We start from the raw sequence: 8760 nt of genomic DNA on the forward strand, positions 1-8760 counted from the left end.
ATGTAAATTAGTTAGATTATAATGAAACAAATATTATTAAAATTTCACTTGCTACAATATGTCATACAGGCACAGATAAAATAAAGGGCACGGGTAAAGGTACAGGAATTAACTTATACAGAACAGTTGAGCACTTCCACTTCTAAAGTGAGACATTTAATATACCTTTGGGTAAAGTTACATGTCTGCAAGTGTGGGGTTGTCAGGATCATCAACATCTTTATCTTGAAAAATGAGTGAAGCATCAGGAACTGGTGCTGAAACTGGCACAATGGTTTCTTCAAACTCTGTTGATGTTGGTGGCAGCACATCTGGGTGAGCAGAAGCAGAAGTCGGAGAAAGGATGTCTTCTATACGCCACATTTTATGCGACTGCCAGGCAGCCGGGGATTCAGCGCTGGGCTCTTCCCTTTTCACTCGCAGTTACCTAGGGAATCCTCGTCAGTTTCTTTTCCTCCGCTTAGTAATATGCTTAAATTCAGCAGGTCGCCACGTCTGATCTGAGGTCGTAGGCAGAAGAGTACGGAGCACCGGCCGGTTGGCACTGGAGGGCAGTATGCGACTGCCAGCAGGCGGGTGAGAAGGCAGACCGACTCAGCATGTGCCAGATCCCCTGCCGCTGGCGGGTGAGACGGGCGGGTGCCAGGCAACTGTGCCTCTCACAAATGGTTCAGATCAGATTCAGTTTATTCTCATTTAGAAACCACAAATGCAATGCAGTTAAAAAATGAGACAACATTCCTCCAGAATGATAGCACAAAAGCACAAGACGAAACAGACTACACTAGAAAATCCACATAACATTTGGCAATCCCCAATCCAGAGTCCAGAGATGCTGCTGCGTATTACTACCGTCTTAGCGCGTTCCCCGGAAAGGAGCTCCAAATCCACCAAAAAAGACAAACAAGACCAAAAACTAAAGTTACAAGACCTGCACAAAACCACATAGTTACAACAGTGCAAACAATAGCATAACTGATTAAAAAAAAGAGACCATGGGCACAGTAAAAATAGTCCAAAGATGTTAAATAACTATAAGTTCAAAAGAAATCACCACACAGTTTCCACAAGTCCCCAGGGTCCCGACAGACTCGCCATCCCACGCTGGCAGCAGAAGAGAATACCCCCGCTATGGACTTCCACGGCGCTACCTGACTCAGCCTCACAGACGCAGCATACAACGAAAGCGACCTGACTGCAGCGGACTCCGAGTCCATTGAACCTCCAAGCCAACAACCATCCCCTCCGGCACAACTTCTCTGAGCACCATCCTCTGCCGTGCGTATTGAGACGGCCCCGCCAACAACCATCGGCAACGTGACCCCGAGGACTGGGGGCCTGTTCTTCCCAGCAGAGTCCCGGACCTCACAGCAGCAGCAGCAATGAAGAAGGTTTTCCTGGAGATTTCCAGATGTTCCTCCGTGCTCCCACGTCTGTTTTCAATCGATTATGATTGCGCACGCCACCCCACTTCACAAATAACAGATAATCAGCTCCGGAGTGGCCACTGCAAGCTGAGTCGCGCAGCCATCTTGGAAATAGGATATTAATAAATGCAGGAAAACAAGCAGGGATCGCCTGTCTGTGCTTACAAGAGTGCACCAACATGTGAACAGATCTAGCGCAACTTAAACAATGTACAGCAGATTGGTACAGTGGCCCAGGAAATTTGAAATTACAGTTGCACAGAAAATTTGAAATCAATTCCAAGTTATCGAAGGAACCGGATTACAGGTAGTCGGATTAATGAAGGTCGACTGTATGTCAAAGGCTTGAATACTATCTCCTCTTATAAGAGAAAATCAAGCAGCAACAGGGCTTCACTTCCGGATGAGCTCATTACCTTTTATCATTACTTGACCATCAAAATATGGAGGAACCACAAGAATTCCCACAGCCAGCAAAAATTCTGTGATTTCAGTCTCTGAGGCCAAAGAGTGAGCAGACTTCAAGAGGGTGAACCAAGAAAAGCATCCGGCCCAGACAGGGTTCCTTGCCAAGTACTAAAAACCTGTGTTGATCAACTGGCTGCAGTGTTCACTGAGATCTTTAACCTCTCGCTTCTGGAGTCTGAGGTACCCACCTGCTTCAAGCAAGCTTTAAGAAGAATATTGTAACCTGCCTCATTATCATCCAGTAGCACTTACATCCACAGTGATGAAGTGCTTTGATAGGTTGGTGATAAAACATATCAACTTCTGCCTGAGAAGGGACATGGATCTGATCCAATTGCCGACTGGAACAATAGGTCCATAGTAGATGCCATCTCATTGGTTCTTCCATTCAACCCTGGACGATCCGGACTGCAAAGATGTATATATCAGGGTGCTTCTTATCAACTACAGTTCAGCATTCAATAAAAGCTCAAAGGTTCAAAATTGATTATCAGAGTACATACATGTCACCACCTACAACCCTGAGAATCTTCTTCCTGCAAGCAGACTTAGCATATCCATAGAACAGTAACTGTAAACAGGATCAATGAACAACAAACTGTGCAAATGCAAATTTAAATAAATATTAATAAATATGAGTATGAAATAACAATATTACAGAGTCCATAAATGAGTCCTTAAATGAGTGAATTTATCCCCTTTTGATCAAGAGCCTGATGGTTGAGACATAATAACTGTTCCTGAAACTCGTGTTGTGAGTCCTGAGGCACCATACCTTCTGATGGCTGCAGTGGGAGAAGAGCATGGCCTGGGTGGTGAGGATCTTTGACGATAGATGCTGCTTTTCTACGACAACATTTCATGTAGGTGTGATCAATGGTTAGGAGGGCTTTACCTGTAATGTACTGGGCCGAATCCATTACCTTTTGAAGGATTTTCTGCTCAAAGGTATTGGTGTTCTCATACTAGACCATAATGTAGCCAGTCAGCACACTTTCCACCACACATTTGTAGAAGTTTGCCAAGGATTTTGATGACATGCCTAATCTCCACAGACACCTGAGGAAATAAAGGCATTGTTGTGCTTTCTTGGCAATGATACTTATATGCTGGGTCCAGGACAGATCTCCTGAGATAGTGACACCCTAGAACTTAAAGTTATTGATCTTCTCCACCTCTGATCCTCTAATGAGTTCTGGTTGATGGACCTCTTGTTTCTCTCTCCTGAAGTCTGCAAACAGTCCTTGATCTTATTGAGATTGAGTACGAGGTTGTAGCTATGGCACTGCTCAGCCAAATTTTCAATCTTCCTCCTGTACACTGATTCATCACCACCTTTGGTATGGCCCACAACAGTGGTGTCATCAGCAAACTTGTATATGGTGTTGGAGCTGCACTTAGCTACACAATCATAGGTATAAAGCGAATAGAGCCAGGGGCTACGTACACATTAACGTGGAGCTCTGTGCTGATGGGGATGGTGGAGGGGATGTTTTTGCCAATCCAAACTGACCGAGGTCTGCAAATGAGTTCTGCAAATCCAGGATCCAATTCGTAGAGGCCCAGTTCGTAGAGTTTCTGATGAGTTTAGAGGAGATAATGGTATTAAATGCTGAGCAGTAAATGATAAGGAGCATTCTGATGTATGCATCTTTGCTGTTCCATGGTTTCAGGGTTGTCTGAAGAGCCAATGAGATGGTATTCACCATAGACCTGTTGCTTTGGTAGGCAAATTGGAGTGGATGCAAGCTTCACTCAGACAGGAGTTGATATCCTTCAACACCAACCTCTCAAACACTTCATCACTGTGGATGGAAGTGCCACTGGGTGATAGTCATTGAGGCAGATTACCATTCTTTTCTTAGGTACTGATACGATTGAAACCTACTTGAAGCAGGTGAGTACCAGACACTGCCGGAGCGAGAGGTTGAAGATGTCTGCGAACACATCAGCCAGTTCATCAGCACAGGTCTTCAATACTTGGCCAGGTGCTCTGTCCAGATGGTTCCTTGGATTCACTCTCTTGACAGCAGCCCACACATCATCTTCTGCTGTCCCCTATATCACCAGACTTTACTTTGTAGAAGTTATCCAACATTCCCTCAAATCTAATCAATAAGCTCCAAGACCTTGGCTTCAAAGCCTCCTTGAGCAATTGGATTCTCAATTTCCTGACTTGTAGACCCCACTCAGTTTGGCTTGGCAACAACGACACCTCTACAAACTCAGCAGGTTGGGCAGCCTCCGTTGACTGCTCATTTCAACGGATGCTGCCCGACCTGCTGAGTTCATCCAGCTTGTTTGTATGTGTTGATTTGACCACAGCACCTGCAGTGTACTTTGTGTTAACACCTCTACAATCTTCACCAGCAGAGATTACCTCAAGGCCACATGAGTAGCCCTCTGCTTTACTCTGTTTTATGACTGTATGGCTAAGCTCAGCTCCAATGACATATTGAAGTTTACTGATGACACTATTATTGTAGGCCTAATTAAAGGTGGTGTTGATCAGAATATAGGAAGGGAGGGGGAGATTAAAAATCTGGCTGGGTGGTGCCATAACAACAATGTCAGCATGATCAAGGAGCTGATTATTGACTTTGGGAGGAGGAAACCAGAGGACCACGAGTCAGTCCTCATCAGAGGATCAGAGTTGGAGAGAGTCAGCAACTTTAAATTCCCTGGTGTTTTTATTTCCAAGCACCAGTCCTTGGGCACCAACATGTAAGCTTAATTACAAAGAAAGCATGGCAGCACCTCTACTTCCTCAGGAGTTTGACAATCTAAAATGTCACAGCATGACATCTAAAACTTTGATAAACTCCTATAGATACCGTATGTAGTGGAGAGTATATTGACTGATTGCATCACAGCCTGGTATGAAAACACCAATGCCCTTGAATGGAAAATTCTACAGAAAGTAGTTCATTTGGCCCAGTCTATCATGGGCAAAGCCTTCCCCACCACTGAGCACATCTACACAAAATATTGTTGCATCTATCATCAGACACTCCCCACCACCCAGGATAGCACCACCTTACTGCTGCTATCAGGAAAAAGGTACAGGAGCCTAGGACTCACACCACCATGTTCAGGAACAGTTATTACTCCTCAACCATCAGGCTCTTGAACCAAAGGGAATAACTTCACTCAACTTCAATTGCCCCATCATTGAAATTTCCCATAACGTATGGACTCACTTTCAAGGTCTCATCATCTAATGTTCTCGATATTTATTGATGTTTATTTATTTATTATTATTTCTTTCTGTTGTGTTTTGCACTTTGGTAGAATGCCCAGATTGGTGCAGGCTTAAACAAGAGAACATCTGCAGATGCTGGAAATCTGAGCAACACACACAAAATGCTGGAGGAACTCAGCAGGCCAGGCGGCATCTAGGAAAAGTACAGTCGGAGTTTTCGCAGGACTGAGTGTGTTCCCCCTGGCGTTCATACTGAGAACTTAAGACTGAGAAACAGGTTATTCCTAAATTAAAATTAGTCCTCTTTCCAAAGCTTTGACAGCTAATTCTGGATTTAAGGAAGCGAATGTAGTATCACTATGTTATGCATGTTTTTTCCTGAACCCATCATGTGCTGAAACCTTCATTAATGTCACAGCCAACCTCAATATCTCAGTTATCTCCAATACTGAGCATCATCATCAGCCATCCGGCTGAAGGCTCGGTCTGAAATGTCAGCTGTCCTCTTTTTCTGAATGCTGGTTGGCCTGCTGAGTTCCTCCAGCATTTTGTGTGTGTTGCTTGTTGCAGACTTTCTTTGATTCTATTATGGATTTATTGAGTATGCCCAAAAGAAAAATGAATTAGAAGGTTGTATGTGGTAACATATATGTACTTTGATAATAAATTGACTTTGAACATTGAAAGTTTGAACTTTGAATTTGTGTCTAGGTTCCTTGGCTGAATGTAGGCTGATGTTTATTGATTACTGTTTGGCTTTCAACACAATCATATCCTCAGTTCTACTCAACAAGCACCAAAACCTGGGCCTCTTTACCTCCCTCTGCTTCCTCATCAGGAGGCTGCACTCAGTGCAAATCTGAAATGTCATCTCCTCCTTGCTGACAGTCAACAATGGCACATGTCAAGAATGTGTGCTTATTCCACTGCTGTACTCCCTCTACACCTCAAATGCCATCTATAAGTTTACCAATGACACAACTATTATTGGCAGAATATCAGATAGTGATGAGGATACAGGAGTGAGCTACATAGATCACTGGTTGAGTGGTGTCACAAGAATTCAGTGTTAGTAAGACCAATGAATTGATTGTGGACCAGGAAAGGGAAGTCAAGGGAAGACACCAATTAGCAGTGGACAGGGGAAACAGTTTCAAGTCCTTGGGTGTGAGCATCTCTGAAGATCTATCCTGGGCCCAATATATTGATGCAATTGCAAAGTAGACATGACAGCAGCTATATTTCATTCGGAGTTTGAGGAGATTAGGTATGTCACCAATGACTTTTGCAAATTTCTACAGATGTACTGTAGAGAGCATTCTGACTGGCTGTATTAACATCTGGTATGGAGTAACTGCTGCAGAGGTTTGGAAGTAAACTCAGTCAGCTCCATCATTGGCACTAGCCTCCCCAGCATCGAGGACATCTCCAAAGGGCAATGCCTCAAAAAGGCGGCAGTCATCATTAAGGATTCCCATCACCCAGGATATGCCCTCTCATTGCTATCGTGAACGAAGAGATACAATAGCCTGAACACACACGTTCAGTATTTGCGGGACAGCTTCTTCCCCTTTGCCATCACATTTTAGAATGGGCAATGACCCCATGTTCATTACCTCATTATTTTTTTACTCTCTTTTTGCACTACTCATTGAATTTAATATTTATATACATTTTGCCAGTGATATTAAACCTGATGCTGATTCTGAAAACAGTAACAGAAAGGAAACAATTACCCCATTGGAACTATACTTTCACACCCCCCCCCACCCCCACCCAAGTCATTAGGACACTAAGGGACAGATAAATCGGCAGATTTTGAAAGGCACAAAAATAACAGGGTTGTTGAATTTTCTTGGCTTAAAATGCAGGCATTGTTGCCTCTGGATAGGTTGAATATCCCTTGGTCCACTGCATTGCTGATCTAATGCTCTTCATGTTCATGGATGGAATTTCTGTCTGGCACTTTCCTGTTATCTCTGAGAACAAACTAATAAATAGCCATTAGCAGTGCCTGAAGCAATTTGTTACACAACCCGTCAGATCTTCCTTTGTCATGCAACTGAAAGTTAATTTGGGACTGCCAAAATTTGAGTGAATCCAGAGCCAGTTTTCTTTAAACTAAATAACATTTAGCTGTGTACTTAAAATTATTTGAGATTTGTCTTGCTAATATTCTTGATTTATTTGACAGTTATAATTAAAACAGCTTTTATTTTCTTTTGGTTATTCTGCATTTCTCTATAAAAACCACTTTCTACAAATTCATAAGTAAACTAAGTTCAGGATTGCTTTTACTGCTTTCTTCTGATGTTATGTTAGTGTTGATACTAGTACTTCAAGCATACCTTTTTATTGCCGCAATCAAGGAGGAGATACAGGAGCCTGCACAAGCTCAACATTTTAGAAACAGCTTCTTGCCCACCCCCATCGGATTTCTGAATTGTTAGTGAAACAATGAACCCATTTGTATTGCCTCACTATTTTTTAATTTATTTGTGCTCCCTTTTGCATGACTTATTTTATATATACACTTCTTATCATAATTTATAGCTTTTTTTCTTTATGTACTGCAATATACTGTTGCAAAACAACATACTTCACGATGTATGCCGGTGATGTTAAACCGGATTCTGATTAAATTTCCATAAATAAGGGTAAAATGAAGACCTGATCACAAGACTGAACAAAACAATCACTGTGTTGAAGATATGCCCTATAAATACTGATTTCTCTGGTTAAAATATCTACTAACCTGCTTGACTGTTTATATTATAGAATCACTCGCTTACTGGCTTTAGAGTCCCTGTTGTTGCTGGGAAACACGGACAATCCACAAAAAAAATCCCATTAGCCACAGTTTGGGATTATTCTTTTTCTTTCAACCCAGTATTTGATTAAGTTCCAAAACCTTTAAATCCTCAAATCATCTGAGGTGTGTAATTCTGAATTCAACATTTACTAATTTGTTTCTTTTTTGATCATACATGCTACATTTAGACCTGCTATGCCCATGCATTGCCCTTTAGATGCAGATTAATAACTTGAAATAGATTTCCATTACAAAAATACTCCACAAAAGAAAAACCTAATTGTTCCTTCTCCATTTATCTCTTAACGTAATGGCATTGTGGAAGATAATGTAATTTGATCAATGAAGTGGTTATTTCCTCTGGCTTTGCCTGTAAATTGACTTTAGCTCAATTTGTTAATGGAGTTTAATCTATGAGAATACCTCACTAATATCCTTTTGAGATTCTCAATACAGCTACATTGTTTTTTTTATCAAGCTGATCCCCATAAGCTAGAAAGCTGTGGTGTTAATTAATAAGCAGATACAGAACAAAGATAAATTCTAAAACCTTCCACCTGACTCTCTGCTCCCTTTACTTTCCTTTTACCACTACCTCCTCCTCCCCATCCCATCTTTTCCATCCCTTCAACATACCATGCAGAAGCCTCAGTTTCTCAGCATCTCCAGTATAATGAATTCCAGGTTTGACAAAATGTACAAACTAGAAGAACAGCACCTTATATTCTGCTGGGTAATGGAAGTAACATTGAATTCTTTATTTTCAGGTAGCCTGCTCCTCCTCTGCCCCTTTCTCTCTGCTTCTGATCAACCAAGTCCTCTCACATCCCCCCTCCATTGCCTGAATACCC

The 8760-nt window shown here is 42.1% G+C and overlaps 1 long non-coding RNA gene across 3 annotated transcripts in view; it reads left to right on the forward strand.

Moving 5' to 3' along the window:
- The window catches only part of LOC132392657 (uncharacterized), a 76169-nt gene that overhangs the window by 49020 nt on the left and 18389 nt on the right, over window positions 1-8760 (forward strand). The window contains exon 8 of one of the 3 annotated variants that reach the window (XR_009511607.1): window positions 483-5924. The exons of 1 other annotated variant lie outside the window; for it this stretch is intronic. This is a non-coding gene — a long non-coding RNA (uncharacterized LOC132392657). Of the gene's footprint in view, window positions 1-482; window positions 5925-8760 lie in introns of those variants that run through there. One more of the 3 variants, XR_009511606.1, reaches the window with a different exon arrangement.

This window comes from Hypanus sabinus, chromosome 4, assembly GCF_030144855.1.
Source record: "Hypanus sabinus isolate sHypSab1 chromosome 4, sHypSab1.hap1, whole genome shotgun sequence".
NCBI lineage: Eukaryota > Metazoa > Chordata > Chondrichthyes > Myliobatiformes > Dasyatidae > Hypanus > Hypanus sabinus.